Consider the following 16402-nt stretch of genomic DNA (forward strand, 5'->3'; position numbering starts at 1 on the left):
GGCATTCACAGGCTGTCCCACACATGCACATACACTCTCACTGACACTCTCAGACACACATGCACACTCGCGCTCACACTCATGCACACAAGCCACACGAGCAGCAGCCAAGAAGCACATGGCGTCAGGTGCGCCCTCCCTCACCTATGACCCAGCCAGGCGGCATCCTGCATTTTAAATACAACGGCTCCCCCCAGCCCTTCAGGTCTTCTTCTCACCGATCAAGTGTGTGTTCACGCGTGTGTTCCTGACATCCCCTTTGGCATGGGGCTGTGCTTCCAGCCTGCAGAATCTGCATGTGGCTGGTGAGAGCGATCCCTGGGGACATTGCCAGGAAGCCTCCCACAGCCGGGAAGCAGCGCTGAGGTATAGGAGGGAGCTTCTCTGGGGGCCTGGAAGGGTTAACTGAGACTGTTAGGCATGCTCTCAAATGATTACACAAATCACTGTTGTAAATCACAATATCCCTGACTTTGGAATTTTTATCTTGTTTTCAGGTAAAGATCATCTTGTTCTGCTGAAAGTCAAAAGCAGCCCCTATTGTTGTTTTTTAAATAACTCTCTAATTAAAACCAAACAATTCTGTAGACTCTTCCATAGGAAATATATTCATGAGGCTGATGCTTATAGAAAGTTTTATCTTGTGAGTTATTAAATAAAAATGCATTCAAATTTCAAGAACTGTTTATTGGGCCGCAAGCATAGTTAATTTTATCAAATATTGAAGACGTTTTAAAATGGCACATGCTGGGTTCAGGTTGCGGTTCCAATGATCCACCTATGGTACGTGTTTATCTACCATAAACACAGATTCTTGCATTTGAAACAGAACACTGAAAGTGAAACTTAGCAGAAAAGCAAACGTATCAACGTCCTTTGAGAAAGAATAAGCACAGGGGTGTGGAGGAGAGCCGGGCCAGCCTCGGACTCAGCCTCCCTGAAGCCTGAGACGTCCACTTCCGTGAGGTCCCGAGGGAAGCGGATGTGGTCCTCTTCCAGCTAGCCACATTTTCCTTTAAGTAAAAAGGCAACTGACAATCTTTCTCAAGTCATCAAAAACTCAAGGAAAATCCATCCAAACAATAACGACAAAAATCAACCAAAGAAATAAGCCAAGAAAAAGGGTGGCAAAGTTAAAATTTACTTCAACAGGCTGGGCGCAGTGGCTCACACCTGTAATCCTAGCACTTTGGGAGGCCAAGACAGGCGGATCACCTGAGGGCGGGAGTTTGAGACCAGCCTGACCAACATGGAGAAACCCCGTCTCTACTAAAAATACAAAATTAGCCGGGCATGGTGGCCCATGCCTGTAGTCCCAGCTACTCGGGAGGCTGAAGCAGGAGAATCGCTTGAACCCGAGAGGCAGAAGTTGCGGTGAGCTGAGATCAAGCCATTGCACTCCAGCCTGGGCAACGAGCGAAACTCCGTCTCAAAAAAAAAAAAAAAATTTCACTTCAACAGAGAAACTAAGACTCAACCAATGTGAGCATTATAAATAAAGAGAATGTAAATGTTATGAAGTTGAAACATTAAGTTGGAGTTTTCTGAAGAGAAAGCTTTTTCAGGGCCCATACCTCTCCTGCCTTTATAGATTTTCTTTTCCTCGAGCTACCAAAAGATGCCTTTGTCCTTGAGGTCTGGTTACAAGTCAAGGTATTTTACGATATCGATCTTTATCACTTTTTTTCTTGGAACAGAAGATAAACAGGTACAAATGTTTCATTTTTTAAAAGACGCTTTGTGTTCTCAGCTCTTTGATTTTCTTTATTTCTTCAGTCTTCTTTAAGAGTACCAACTGCACCCATGCTATTTCCCGTCGTCTCCACAGCTACCATCTTCTCTGAGGTCACTGCAGTCACATTGCTATTTTTCGTGTCATCCTGTGTGACTTCCTCAGATCTGTTCCACGCGTCAAGGGCTGTTTCCCGTCAATTTATTCTACTTCTTTGGGCTTCTCTGTCAGCTAACATGTTTACATCTGGAAGGTTTTCCTCTTGCATTTATTTCCTGAGCCATCATAGCTCATTCTTCCCTCACTCCACAACCTGCCCCTGGGCCCTTACACCCTTCAGTTCTTTTCCCTAGAAGGGCTTAACTGGACTCTTACTTTGGAGCGATTTTGTTGTTTCTTTGGATTTCTTCCTTCTTTGCCCTTTTCAGTTTTGATTTTTGTTTGTTTGTTTGTTTTTTGAGATGGAGTCTCAGTCTGTCACCAGGCTGGAGCGTAGTGGCACAATCTCGGCTCACTGCAACCTCCGCCTTCCAGGTTCAGGTGATTCTCCCACCTCTGCCTCTTGAGTAGCTGGGGCTACAGGTGTGTGCCACCACGTCCAGCTAATCATTTGTATTTTTAGTAGAGATGGGGTTTCACCATGTTAGCCAGGATGATCTCGATCTCCTGACCTTGTGATCCACCTGCCTCAGCCTTCCAGAGTGCTGGGATTACAGGTGTGAGCCACTGCGCCCAGTCTTGAAACATTTTAAAGACAAAAAAAAGTACAAATAATTTTATAAAACAGTCATATTCCCACAACCAGAATTAACAAAATATTTTGCCACGTTGGTTTCTAGTCCTTTGGAAAGGACTCTGGCAAGGTAGAAGGATCCTTACAGCAACACAGTTGCAGCCTCTCCCACCCGGGGCAGCCAGTTTGAGGTATTTGGTTTGTATTTTTATATGACTGTTTTTTAAGTTTCACATATCCGTATATTTGCATTTATCCGTGACGTAAACCTGTCTTTTGAGCATGTTACTGACATGATGGGCACTGACCTGCATTGATGACTCTGCTCCTTCCTCTTCTCACAGTGCTGGTTATCCCAAAATCCATCTGGTCTATTTCATTCTACTAGTTTTTGGCTGTTCACACCTAGGCTTCTATTTATCTAAAGTATCCTTTTGAGGGTGGAATGAGGCAGGAACCCTGTTCCCCAGATGAAAGCCCAGTCCCTGGGCTGTGTGCTGAGTGCCTTGTTCCCAAACTTAGGAAGCTGTCTCCATCGGGTCACAGACTCCCACGAGTGTCTGTCTCTGAGCTCTGCACTTTTCTGCCAACCTATTAACGCCACACTGTTTTCATTACCATACCTTTGTATGTATTTGCTTTCTCTTCCAATTTGGCTTTTTTTTTTCCAAAAAAAATGTTTTAACTGTTTTTTCTCCTCAAACCTTTTAAACGTTATGTTATTTTTAAAAATGTTAAAAAACAAAAGTAGATGGGATAGGAGAGTGAGCTCCTATGTGTCTGTCCTCAGCATCAAAAAATCACCAAATCAGGCCCAATTTCATTGCCTCTGCTCCCCCACCAGCCTCTCCTCCTCCCCCAGACTCTTTTAAAACCAATTACAGGCACTACACCATGTCATCTGTGAGCATTTCTGAAGATATTTATTCACATATATTCTTCCATATGTGCTCTGGAATCAGTTTGTTAAAGTCCCCGTATATTTTGATGAATCTTGATGGAATGTTCACTGAATGCTAAGATGTTGGAGAATTTACTGTTATCCAAATACTTCTGTCCGAAACACTGGTGCTTCTCCTCCTCAAATTCTTCCTTCGGGCCTTTCAATAACATGTTTGTAGTTCTCTCCAGGAAGGTCTTGCACATATTTTTGGATTTTGCTCAACTCTGACTGTCATAGATTTTACTGTGGCCATGAATGGCCCACATTTAGGGTTCTATTCCCCATCTGGTGACTGCCAGAGTAAATGCTAAGAACTCCCAGTACAGCTCTTGTTCTCTGCACTCTTGCCGAACTCTTGTATTGATGTCTGTAATTTATTCAAAGATTCTCTTGAATTCTATATGTATAGAATCATAGCGTCCGCAAGAAAGTCAATCTTTTGCTTTACTTTTTTATTCTTCTAGTTATTCGGGTTTTTTTGTTTGTTTGTTTGTTTGTAATTTTGAATTGTATTGCAATGGCTTGGGATTTCAATGTGTTGCTGAATAAGAGCAGTGATAATTGGCAGCATTTTTGTGTTCTTGATATTTATGGGCAGTGTATGCTTTCCATCTGCCTAACGTCTTTTTCCTGCCTAAGTGTTTGATTTTTCCTGGTGTCTCTGCGTAGCCCTGTGCGGTTCCTGGCTGGTGCCGTTCCTCTGTTTCCTGGTGTCTCTGCGTAGCCCTGTGCGGTTCCTGGCTGGTGCCGTTCCTCTGTTTCCTGGTGTCTCTGCGTAGCCCTGTGCGGTTCCTGGCTGGTGTCATTCCTCTGGGGAAGGAGGCAGCTCTGCTGAACCAGCTACATCCCTAGGCCCGGCAGGAGGCAGGGCGAGGGAGTGAGCTGTGGAAAGAACACATCGACCTGGGCTTGCTCCCCTGAACACCTTCAACACTCTTACCCTCCTCTTTCACTTCATTCTCCTCTTCTCAGCTTTCCTGGGTCACCAACGGGTGGAGGCAGCCTCTCGCTCCTGTCCACCTCATCACAGGCCGAAACCCTGATCATGAACAATGGAAACTGTTTATGGACTCAGGTGCATTCTCGCCTCCCGCATCTCCATTCCTCCTTCCCAGTGCCCCTCAGCTGCGGTGCCCATCTGCACCCAACACTGGGGCAGAACCTGGCTTTGGGGCAACAAGTACTCCACAGAGTAGGTCAATGGGGTGGGGCATTCAGGCAGAGTGACACACAGGTTTGCCCCAAACTTCACCTCTGGTAGGGGGTCTCCTGGGAATCCCACAAAGGTTGGGCCTGGCAGGGATCGGCGGCAGGACTCTGCCCTGGCTGGGCCTGTTTCTGTCCATCTGCTCTTTCCCTTCCCTGCCCAGCTCGTTGCTGAGTCTGTGGACATGAGATGCGCCAGGGACAGAGAGCTTGGGTGTGGGGGGGCCTGTGACCCTGGGGTCTTAGGGAGCCTGCTTGGGTCACACCATATCTCCTCTCTGCCCTGCGCCTGGCACTGAGCTGCCTTTCAAGGCTGAAAATGTGGGCTCTGTTTTCCATCTGTCTGCATAATTTATGTTGAGACGCTCCCAGTCATCTGATTTTCCGTGTTATCACCTCAGGACATTTAAACAATTAACGGTTTAGCAGCAGGAAGATAACTGCCACATACACAGTCAATGTCCTGGTTAGAAAACAAGCAATCAGAGAAAATATGTTTTGAAAAGAATTAGTGGGCGGGCTGAGCTTCTTATCTTTCACCTGGTAGACTAATGATTGTATGTCAACACAGCGACAGGCTAACATTTTCAAATAGAAAGACATGTGATTAAATCTCTCTTTTGATGTGTTCTGCAAATTGCTTCTCTAAGCTCTGCTTCCAAAGGGCGGCTCTCCAATTAGAGTCAGATTATTATTACGGGTTAGCGATCACTCCTGCTCCCGTAGCTGACTCATTCTTTAACATGCTAATTAGCAAATACATCCAGTGCCTTGCATCATATTTGACCTTCAGCGTTCTTTTCTAACTGGAATCATTTCATGCCATTCCGATGAAATGGAGACACTGTTCTGAGGTTTCTGACCCCTCCCTCCTAAGGGCCCCGTGATGTGCCACAAAGCCCGGGAAGATCAGCCACACACACACCCCTCTCCGGATCATTCTTTTCCAGAGGTCAATGACTTAATAAGTTCACTTTCATTGAGCAAGTTTACTGTTGCTCCTCTTAAAGTGACAGCTTGTGTGTTCGTGACAATTTGGTATTGTTACTGCAGTGGACCTCACACTGGGGTCAAGAATTCCTAAATTGCTACCTAATGGTCACTGTGAAGAGAGGATGCTGTACCGACCACAGCTGCATCCCACGGGGTCGGGAGAGGACCAGAGGCCTGGGCCCCACCAGGTCACAGAGTTGGTCATGAATTCCCCTTCTCCTTTCTCTCCTTACTTCATGTAGGTATATTCTTTCTAAAAAGATTAAGTGGCATCATATAAAATTGATATACCTGCTTCTCACTCTTTCAGCTGCCAGAGGCTCCAAGGCCCTTGGTCCTGGCTAGGCCCCTCCATGGTCACAGCAGTGATGGCCTCGTCCTTCCCACATGAGGACCCCAAGGGTAACCCTGGGTAACTCCCACCCAAGGGCGCTGCTTGGAGCCTGAGTCCACCTGCAGCTGGGTGTCCTTTCCTCCATGCCCAACACACTCAGTCTCTGGGGATCAGGGTTTGTGCATCTCTGGGTGGCTGCTCCACCAGCCCCAGCAGGGCGCCGTGGGCACGTGGGTCCTGTGCCAGCATCTGCCTGGCTGTCACCATGGGCATCTGCCTGAAGGCAGCAGTTCGCCGCCTTCCCGCCTGCTGTGAATCTCGTTTCTGCTCCCTGGTTTCTGCCTGGCTGTCACCATGGGCATCTGCCTGAAGGCAGCAGTTCCCCGCCTTCCCGCCTGCTGTGAATCTCATTTCTGCTCCCTGGTTTCTGCCTGGCTGTCACCATGGGCATCTGCCTGAAGGCAGCAGTTCCCCGCCTTCCCGCCTGCTGTGAATCTCGTTTCTGCTCCCTGGTTTCTGCCTGGCTGTCACCATGGGCATCTGCCTGATGGCAGCAGTTCGCCGCCTTCCCGCCTGCTGTGAATCTTGTTTCTGCTCCCTGGTTTCTGCCTGGCTGTCACCATGGGCATCTGCCTGAAGGCAGCAGTTCGCTGCCTTCCCGCCTGCTGTGAATCTCGTTTCTGCTCCCTGGTTTCTGCCTGGCTCCCACGGAAAAGATCGTCGCATTCTCTGCTTCTCTCCACTGTCTGCCCTGCTCCTGTAAGCACGGCCATTTCTGTCAAGTGCCTCTCAACCTCAGAGTTCATGCAACGCTTGAGGTGAACAAAAAGCCCAGGCCTCTCCATCTGGAGCAGGTTTGCAGATTCTCATAGCCCCCATAATTGTCGCTCCGGAGCGGGTTTACAGACTCTCATAGCCCCCATACTTGTCGCTCTCAGCAGCTATCTCAGAACCTGTTATTTATTAGCCAAGTGATGAGATTGGTCTCTCTTCTCATTAGATCACGACCCCTATGGGGACACGAACCTGTTTATTCCCACACTGAGGCTTCAACCCAGGGCCTACGCTTAGGAAATACTTGACATTTGTTGAGTTTGTGAACAGACGAACACGTCCCCCATTAAATGCAGCTGAGTGAAGTGGAGGCTTAGAGGAGATGGTGACAGCAGGAGATGCAGCCGTGGGAGCAGATTCTCCCTGTCAGTGACATCACCAGTGCAGCAGCTGACCGGCAGCTGACTGTGTGTGGGGGTCAATTGGGCAGCTTCGGTCTGTCCCTCTGTAGAGATGGCTCACGGTGCAGATGTGCAGCGAGCAGGCCTGGCTCTCCTGCAGGCCAGTCCTCACCCACCTGTGCCTCAGTTTCCTCTTTTGTAAAACAGGGACAAGGCAGTCCTTCTCTCGTAGCAATGTGGGGGTGGCTGAGGGAGCTGTGAGCATTTGTCCCTGGACCTAGGACAGGGTCTGGTGCGCCCTTTGAGACTGGGCCACCCTTTGAGCTCCAGCACTCCAGTGACTCCAGCAGCATCAACTGTGCTCCACTCACACGAAGATGCTCTAGACTGTAGACACACCATTGCGTTCATGGAACCGAGAGAGGAAAAACACTTCCAATTAAACTATGACAAGCCATGTAACTAAGATACATTCTGATTCCTGAAATGTGAGGCTGTGAACACCATGTGTGCTCCAGCATCTCTAAGACACCAGTGTCCCAAGGGAAGACACTGAGGACCATGACGGGGCAGTGCCCAGCGGGGCATGATGGCTGAGCGGGCTGCTGGGGGCCAGCTGCCAAGTCAGGTGGGCTAGAGCCCGACTCCCATACCACCTCCCCGCCCAGGAGCTGGCGGAATGCATCTTCACATTGTTTTTGCTGTGGCTCCTGACTCTGCCAGCATGAAACACATTTATCTCAAAATTTCTCACGAACACATACTTGATATTGTTCTCAGAATATTTACTGGGAAAGGGCATAAGGACAAAAAGGCACTTTGTTTAGTAACATTTTACTGAATTTGTATTTAATTCATCACAAAAGCATCTAAGCACCTTGGTGGACCCAAAACCACACCTGGAGACATGTCAGTCTCAGACCACAGTTGCTTGAAGGGCCCTTATGACAACTCAACATGTTCCCAGGGGTCCCAAGACCACAGCCTGGGACTCTGCACTCCAAAATGAGGTTTACAGCCCTTAGTCAGGTCTGCAAGTTCTTAGCTTCTAGAGCAGCCTCCAAGATGGGAGCTCATTTAGAACGGCCCCATACCCCCTTGAGCACCCCAACTCTGAGCCTCCCCAGCAGCCAGGTGTTGTCCTGCTGTGCAAAAACCCCTGATTGTTTTTAAGCTGGTGTCGACATGCTTCCCTGTCATTGACCCTCATTGTGCCTGTAAATCTGTGCTACACAATTCAGTTGTATGTTGTGGGATTCACTAAGAACCCTGCTGCAAGGTGGGTTGTTGCCCCCGAGGCACCTTCTTCAGAAGCCTGGATTTCTATTAGTTCATCTTCACGGGTGGAATGGCTGCATGCATTTCCCACCCGTGCACCCTGCCCACGGTAGATCAGAAGGAAGATTAGCAGGAAGGAGTTTGCAGCAAAAGAAATGTTTTTTCCTAATCTCTAAGCAGGCTATACAGACTGTCCTAGCCTTATCTCAGAGCCAGTAATGAATTAATCAAAACACAGAGAGCTGCTTCTGCAGGTGAAATGAGCACTGCTAAGAAGCTGCTGATAACATCCTTCACGTGATCCTCTTTTTTAAAAAAACATATATTTTGTCTCTATTGGATTATTTTCCTTCTCTCAGGGACACTGCAGCGGTGTATGCCCAGATCAGCATGAGCATGCCCAGATGCTCCAGGGTCCAGCACAATGACCACACCCAGCCCCTCTGTTACCTGCAGTGAGCACTGGTGAAGGGGAATGAAGAAGGCCCTGCTGCAGGGTGGGCAGCGTGGAGGGAGGGACTCGAAGGGGCCGCGGGTCTGCTTTCTTGGGGAGGGACCATGGGTGCAGGCGACAGACACACCTGAGCACTTGCGGAATCATCTTCCTGACTTCTCGGCTCCGGGCTCCAGGGTCCAGTCCAGCTCCCATCCACACGGAAGGAAAAGGATGAACAAACTGAAAATCAACAACTCTTCTTCACCCGTCGGAGAACTGAGTCACCAGGCAAAGCACGGCCCCCAAATCTGGAGACACAGACAAGCGGGTTCCAAGAACCTCAGCTGACAGGAGCAGAACCTCTGCGGGGCCAGTGCCAGGGACTTGAGCTGCCCCTCATGAATTTCTGGAGATGCCACCTGGACAAGTGAGAGAAAAACTCCAGGGGAACCCAGTCATGGGGGACCTGCACTTGGTGAATTTTACCTCTGAGAGCTCGACCAGGTTCCCACATTAGAGAGGAAAAATCGGCCGGGCGCGGTGGCTCACGCCTGTAATCCCAGCTCACTTTGAGAGGCCGAGGTGAGCCAATTGCCTGAGCTCAGGAGTTTGAGTCTACCCTGGGCAACATGGTGAAACCTCATCTCTACTAAAATACAAAAAATTAGCCGGGCGTGGTGGCGCGCGCCTATAGTCCCAGCTACTCAGGAGGCTGAGGCAGGAGAATCGCTTGAACCCAAAGGCAGAGGTTGCAGTGAGCCAAGATCGCGCCACTGCACTCCAGCCTGGGTGACAGAGGGTGACCTTGTCTCAAAAAAAAAAAAAAAAAAAAAAGGGAGGGAGGAAATATCCCCTTTTACTTACAGCCAGGGGAAAAGGATTATTTTGAAATACACCCTGTTCTCATGAGGGCTGCTTTAGGGGGAATTATTTCACCAGAGTCTAACAGACCCAAGTTTTTCATCAGTCTAACCTACTTGGGGAAAAGCAAACCCCAACTCCAGCCCCCTCTGGCCTTCCAGTCCCACCCAAGGGGGAAGGGGAGATACAAACTCAGCAGCACTTTGTGAGGTCATGGCACAGGGCACAGGCTCTGGAAACTCTGGTCCTAAATCATAGGGCCGTGCGCACACCTTCCAACCACCACAGTTCCCTGTCTACAGGCCCCTCTGCAATAACGGGTGATTCCCAAGAAGAATGCTTGTTTCAGGCCTGACTCTAGGAGAACTGCCTTTCTGATGTTAAGGTGTCAGAGGGCTGGCTTCTAAACCCTGGGTTAAATCATTTAGTGGCACATTTAGCCATCACCCCGTGAGAGTTCAGAAAGGACGCACGTTCACATGCACAGAAACAGTAAACAGGCCGGCGCCGTGGCTCACGCCTGTAATCCCAGCACTTTGGGAGGCCGGAGGCGGGCCGATTGCTTGAGCCTAGGAGTTCGAGACCTGCCTGGGCAACGTGGCGAGAGCCCTCCCACACAAAAACTACAAAAATTAGCTGGGCATGATGGTGCATCCCTGCAGTCCCGACTACTTGGGAGGCTGAGGCAGAAGAATCACTTGAGTCTGAGAGGTGAAGGCTGCAGTAAGCCGAGATTGCCCCGATCCACTCCAATGTGGGCCGCGGGAGTAAAACCCTGTCTCAAAAAAAAAAAAAAAAGAAAAGAAAAAGAAACAGTAAGCAAGCTTGCTTCTCTACTCCTCCTCAAGGAGAAGCAGCCATTGTCCCGTAATATTCATAAACCTGCTGTTGAGGGTTCTCAGGGAGTCTTGCCTTGCACACCTGTGTATGTGCAATGGCCTCTCCTGTGCCCTGGTGACGTCTCCCTGGCATTGTTTCTGCTCCAAGTGCCAACTTGGGGATCAGGCCTCACTGTTACCAGCCTGGTGTCTGCACCACCCCTTGTGGTTTTCTTAAACCCTCCTCACAATTTTGTACACTGTCCTTTTATTAAACACTCCTTAAATGATCCCATCTTGAATGTTTCTTTGTTTCTTCTCTAGTGGGACTCTGACTGACACCCCTGAGAAGGGACAGGAGGATCAGCAATGTAACATAGACCTCTTTCCATCCCCTTTGGCAGATACACATGTCACGTGGTTGCTGTTCTCTGTCTTAATTTGGGTGGTGTAAGTACTTGCAACTTCACTGATCTCTCCCTCACCTCCTCCTGGGAGAAGGCCAGAGGAATGTTGAGGCCACAGCAAACCACAATGAGGACCCAAGCGTCTGCAGGACCACAGGGAATTCTGGGCACAGCTCTGCCAAGAATCCTTCCTACCCCCTATTTTCTCAACCAAAATGCTGTCTAATATATTTTCATCACTTCCCTGTACCCACTATGAAAAGTGCTCTTGGAAACTGACATTGGGTCAAGCATACAGAAATAGTTAATATTTAGTTTTACCTCAGAAATTGTGGTCGTTCTGTTATTTATAGCATCTGCGGGAAATGCTTATTTGCTCTTGGAATCCAACATTCTTAATAGGACATCAAGCAATGTTTTCCAGGCACACAGGGTTTATATGGTAGAGCCAGGAGCATTTCATTTGTCCTTCTTACCGGCACCCGCCTGGGCCACACAGTACCTGGCCATTCAGCACAGGAGGAGCAAAGGGTGAATTGAATATTGGCATCCAGCTGGGCCACGCCTGGAGGTTGGCAGACATCCGAGTACGTTACGCTTTCCTCCTCCTGTGCTGTATTCATTCCACAAATGTTTATGATATATTGACCACACCCAGACCCTCTGTTACGTCCCCTGTGGGAGGTCAAATACATGAAAATGACTTGGTGCTGTCTTCAGAGGCTGCAGTTCAGCCCAGCCACGTGAGGCCACCATCAAGACCGCCTCTCACCCAGAGCCCCTCAGGACTAGTGTGGAGATTTGGGGAGCCTGAGTCTGCCCAGATTCTCTGATTTGAATAGAGCAATAACACTTTATTTGCTTTACATGTTAACTGAAAGCCCAGTCAGTCACTGGAACAAAGAGTTTGAGCGTTTCAAAGTCAGGTAGGAATGCACTGATCTGTAGCAAGGTTCCAAGCCTGTCTACCCAGGATCAGCTGGAAAGATGTTTGATAATGGAGGGCACAGGTTTTACCACCATTAAAATGAACGACACCTGGTGGAGGTACATTCCAGAGCTTTAGCAAGCTCTGCAGGTGAGCCTGGGTGCACAGCCTGGCAGACTTGGGAGCCGTGTGTCTAGACCCAGGGTGAAGGCGGTGCTGTGCATTAGGGCAACAAGCTGCTTGTTTATGCCCAGACTCCACCCCAGAAAATCTGTGTAGGCACGACGGGGCTTGAGCATCCATATTTGACATAAATAGTACAATACTGCAGGTGACTCTAGTGCAAGCAGCTGGGGACCACAGGTGGAGAAGCATGGTGCAGAGGACCCTGAAATACAGGAACACAGCACCAGCACATCTGCCGTGCTGGAGTTCTGCAAATGATGGCTTCAGCTCCACAGATGGTGGTTTCCCTTATAACAATTTGAAGCTTAAAAATAGGGCTTCACTTAAAAAGAACAGTGGATATTTCTGAGTGGTGGAATGATGAGTGGTTTCTAAATGTGTCTTCCTTATGTTTGTCTGAACTTTCTGGGTTTTTTTCTATCTTTATCCATTTATTGATGCAATAAATCTTAAGCATATAGTATATGCCACCTACTATATTGTTTCAGCAAAATGATAGTAATTAATAATGTAATAATATACTAATTAATATAGGAGTGCAACTAAGAAATCTGTCTGCTTTCTAAGCAATAATTTTAGAGAGGCATTTTTATCCTCCATAGTTTGGTTCTTGGCCTCCTCATTCATAGAAATCACATTATATACACTTCCCAGGGGCTTGTCAAAGCCTATTTAATCAATAGCAAGCTGACATATTTTATTTGCTCCCTTTGAGTTGACCCATCTATTTTATAAATGTGTGGGGTGAGGCTTCCTCTTCTTCAGGTTCCTTTCCTGTATCTTTTTATTTTCTGCAACCTCTTATATTGTTCATAACCACATTTCTCTTATTAGTCATCTTCCCTGCTTTGAATCTCTAGTTAATATAGGAAAAGCTTCATACAAAGTACTGACAATGGTAGCAAATCAGTATCTTAATGTTCTACAGCTGTATTAAACAAGCAAGGAGACTGTCAAACTTTAGTAAGTAAAACAGCAACAGAATCTGCACATCTCCATTTACCAACCTTCTTTGTGCATTCTTTCAGTTACACCGTGTAATGAATAGACTCTTCTGGCCTAGAACAATAACATCCACAGATAAGACTGCTTATATGAGAAATGTGTTCTGTAATTTGTCCATTCATTCATTTATTCACCAAGTATTTGTTTAGTGTCTGCTATGTGCCTGGACCTTGGATGCAGCAGTGACAAAAGAGACAAAAATTTCTGCCCTGGTGAAGCTTATGTCCTGCAGGTAGAGACAGAGAGAATAAATAGGTAGAAGACACAGTATGTTAAAAGGTGGAGAAATAAGCCCATGTGAGGGGTCCCTGAGTGTGCGGAGTGGCAGCTCTAACTGAAATAGTAAGGGTAGAGCTAATAAGAAGTGGCTTTTGAGCAAAGCCTTGACAAGGTGAGGAACCACTCACACTGTAAAAGACACCTGCAGGTCAAGGTGTCCTCAGGTTGAGAAGTGCCTCATCTCATGCCAACTTTTCAACTTAAAAGATACAGTTTTTGTATGATACTGCACAGATACTGTCTTACTGGGCAATTTTCCTTCCATCTCAGGATAATAAAAGGTAAAACCAGAAGGCACTTCACACATCATAGCCAGAATCACAGTAAATCTGTGTTTCCTTCTTATAAGTGCTCTTTTAAAGTTTGATAGCTCAACAAGTATTGTAGACTGTACAGTTGTCCTTCAGTGGAAGGAGAAACATCTACACAAAGTATGTCATTTATTTTCTTCTCAGGCTCTTTCTTTAAAATACCTGCCATTTGTCATGGACCTCTAAGGCTGTCTGGCTCATAATGTTAGCAGAATCTTTTCTATTAGTGTAATTTGCTCCCAGTAGGGCAAAAAAATCTCAAAATAATAATATTCTTATGTTTCTTTCCTCTACTTCCTTCTGCATGACTTTGCACTCACTAGTTGACTACAGCATCCACATTGCCCTGAAAAGAAGTAGGATTTTTTTTTTAGCTGAAATGAAAAGTGGAAGAAAGAGTAAATTTTCCTTTTTTTTCTTCCCAAACAGGAACAGTACAACATGAGGAAGCAGAATCAATGCACAGAAATTAAGCTAATGTCTTCAGTCTTTGCAACACCACTTGAGCAGCTTGACCAAGTCACTCACGCCTAGTGGCCCCGTTAGTTGCTCTTCTCCCATCAATGAGCTTTGGAATTTTCATCAGTAGCTGCCTATGCATTACTCATGGATCAGAGAGCAGAAAGACACCAGACATTGCCAAGTCCCACCTAGGTAGCTACACAGGGAGCCCTGTATTGACCATGGCCCAGAACATGTGAAGCGCCTTCCCATATGAGAGGGAGGGGCATTGGATTAAGAACCTGGTGACTCAGGAGGAAATATCCCCACCAGTGCTTTGGTGGGACTAGAAAATGGAGCCCACTCCTGACACCAGGAAGTGCTCATCTGGAGTTTAATTGAAGACAAAAACCCCAATGTTGGTGCCCAAATGTCTCTGCCTTTTGAAATTGTTGTGTAAATTCACTGATAATTCTCTTAGATTCACGTGGAGACATTAGTATTAACTGTTATTCATCCCTTTAAGGTCATCTTTAGAAGACCCTACATTGTGTTCTAATTGCTCAGCAGGGCTCCCTCCTAGAAGTTTAGACAACAAACTTATGCACATGTGGACTGCACCATCAGTGCCCTGGTTATGTTGGAGTAAAAGTATAGAGAATTTTTAGGAAAACAGGCAGAAGTGTGGGTATTTTTGCTATTCTTTGCTTCACCTATCCACGGAGGTGGATAAAGACATCTGGGAAGGGGAAAATGTGGGCTAGCAAATAGAGAAGAGGCTGCTACTAGGCTGGGAAGTGCCTCCCTCATTTACGACTAGCCAGAGACACTGAACTTGGCTGTCCAGGCAAGCTTGGGTCCTGGGATATACCGAAATAAACCTTGGCCTTTATACAGACTTATTCCTCAAGCCAAGTTGTTTCACCAACTTGGTTCTGAAGATCCAGACCCCAGCTGGCATGAATCCATCCCCCTTAGACCCCAGCTGGCATGAATCCATCCCCCTTTCCATCTTGCCATCTTCAGCCCTCCCGGTGGAGCGGAGGTTCTCACCTAAATAGAGAAGCTAAATTTCTACCTTCTGATTTTACCTTTTCCATGTGTGCATCAGGCACTTTCTCCAAAAGATAAGAATCATTTTTGTTGACATCTTCACTTATTCAATTCCACTTTCTCTTCTAACTTAGTAAGGATTTCTGCTAGTTAAATTGGCTTTAATTTCTTTTGCTCCCAGAAGTTATTGGAAGAATGCCCATTAACCATTTCATCATATTATTTCTATAACCCAAATTAATTTTCCAGAACATGCAGCATATCACCGTAATGATTTGCTATGACCAGTTGCATTAGAAAATATTGCCTTTCTATTTTTTCTGTATTTTTAAATTCAATCAAAAAGGAATAAACTTCTGCTGACAAAACTGCTTGGAAAAACCCATGCTGTTTAACATGCACTTTTACTATCTTCAGTTTACTAGCTTCTTTGCTGAAACCCTGGTGACCAACCATCTGTGGCAAGTTGTCATCATTTGTACAACCAGTGGCCCTAACTGGAAACTTGGAAAATTCCCACTCCTGGACAATCTGGCACATAGAAACATTCTTCTCAAGATGTGCTAGAATTAAGACTCATTAACGAACAGAAAACACCAACAGCTCTCATAGTTTACAATAGCATAGGCCCAGTGGGGTGCTGGAGGTGGCTGGAATCGGCTTGGGGGAGTGGACCAAGTGCACCCCTTCCTGGCTCCTCATTCAGTGTTGTCTCATGGGCAGTGTGAAATTAGCCATGGTTGGAGTCTATACATAACAGAAATTAGCAAATGCTACAAGTAAGGGCTTCCTCACACTCCTGCCCCTCTTCAGAAGAGCTGGGTTTTCAGCTCACCCCGGACATAATGCACTTGGCTACCTGGGCCATGGCCAGGGTATGAATGTTTGGTTCCCCCACAAGATTCCTGTGCTGAAATCCTAATCCCCGTGTGACGGTGTTAGGAGGCAGGGTCTTTGGGAGGTGATGAGGTCACGGAGGGGAGCTCTTGTAAATGGGATTAGTGCCCTTAGAAGGAGACCCCAGAGAGCTGCCTCTCCCCTCCAGTCACGGTGGACAGGAGATCAGGGTGAGTGAAGTCAGAGGCTGTCTGAGGGCCAGCCCTGCCAGTGCTAAGAGGTCCTGCTGCCTGGACACCCAGCCACTAGTGGCCTCATATTTGGTGGACATAGGGAGAAGGCTGTAGGAATTCCAGGCTCAAATGACAACAGAGACAGACACCACCTGTTGTATGAACAAATTGCAGCCAGGAGTTTGGTCCGGGTCTGAGTTCTGCCATCCCTGC

General features: G+C 47.1%; 1 long non-coding RNA gene across 3 annotated transcripts in view; it reads left to right on the forward strand.

Annotated features, from left to right (window-relative positions):
* Positions 1-15200, forward strand: part of LOC117979515 (uncharacterized) — a 53402-nt gene extending 38202 nt beyond the window's left edge. Inside the window, exon 3 of one of the 3 annotated variants that reach the window (XR_008619819.2) lies at positions 14055-15200. This is a non-coding gene — a long non-coding RNA (uncharacterized LOC117979515). Of the gene's footprint in view, positions 1-497; positions 3064-8753; positions 11715-14054 lie in introns of those variants that run through there. The other 2 variants (XR_008619821.2, XR_008619820.2) reach the window with 2 other exon arrangements.
* The last annotated feature ends 1202 nt before the right edge of the window (positions 15201-16402 follow it).

The sequence above is a fragment of the Pan paniscus genome, chromosome 11 (genome assembly GCF_029289425.2).
Source record: "Pan paniscus chromosome 11, NHGRI_mPanPan1-v2.0_pri, whole genome shotgun sequence".
Classification (NCBI taxonomy): Eukaryota; Metazoa; Chordata; class Mammalia; order Primates; family Hominidae; genus Pan; species Pan paniscus.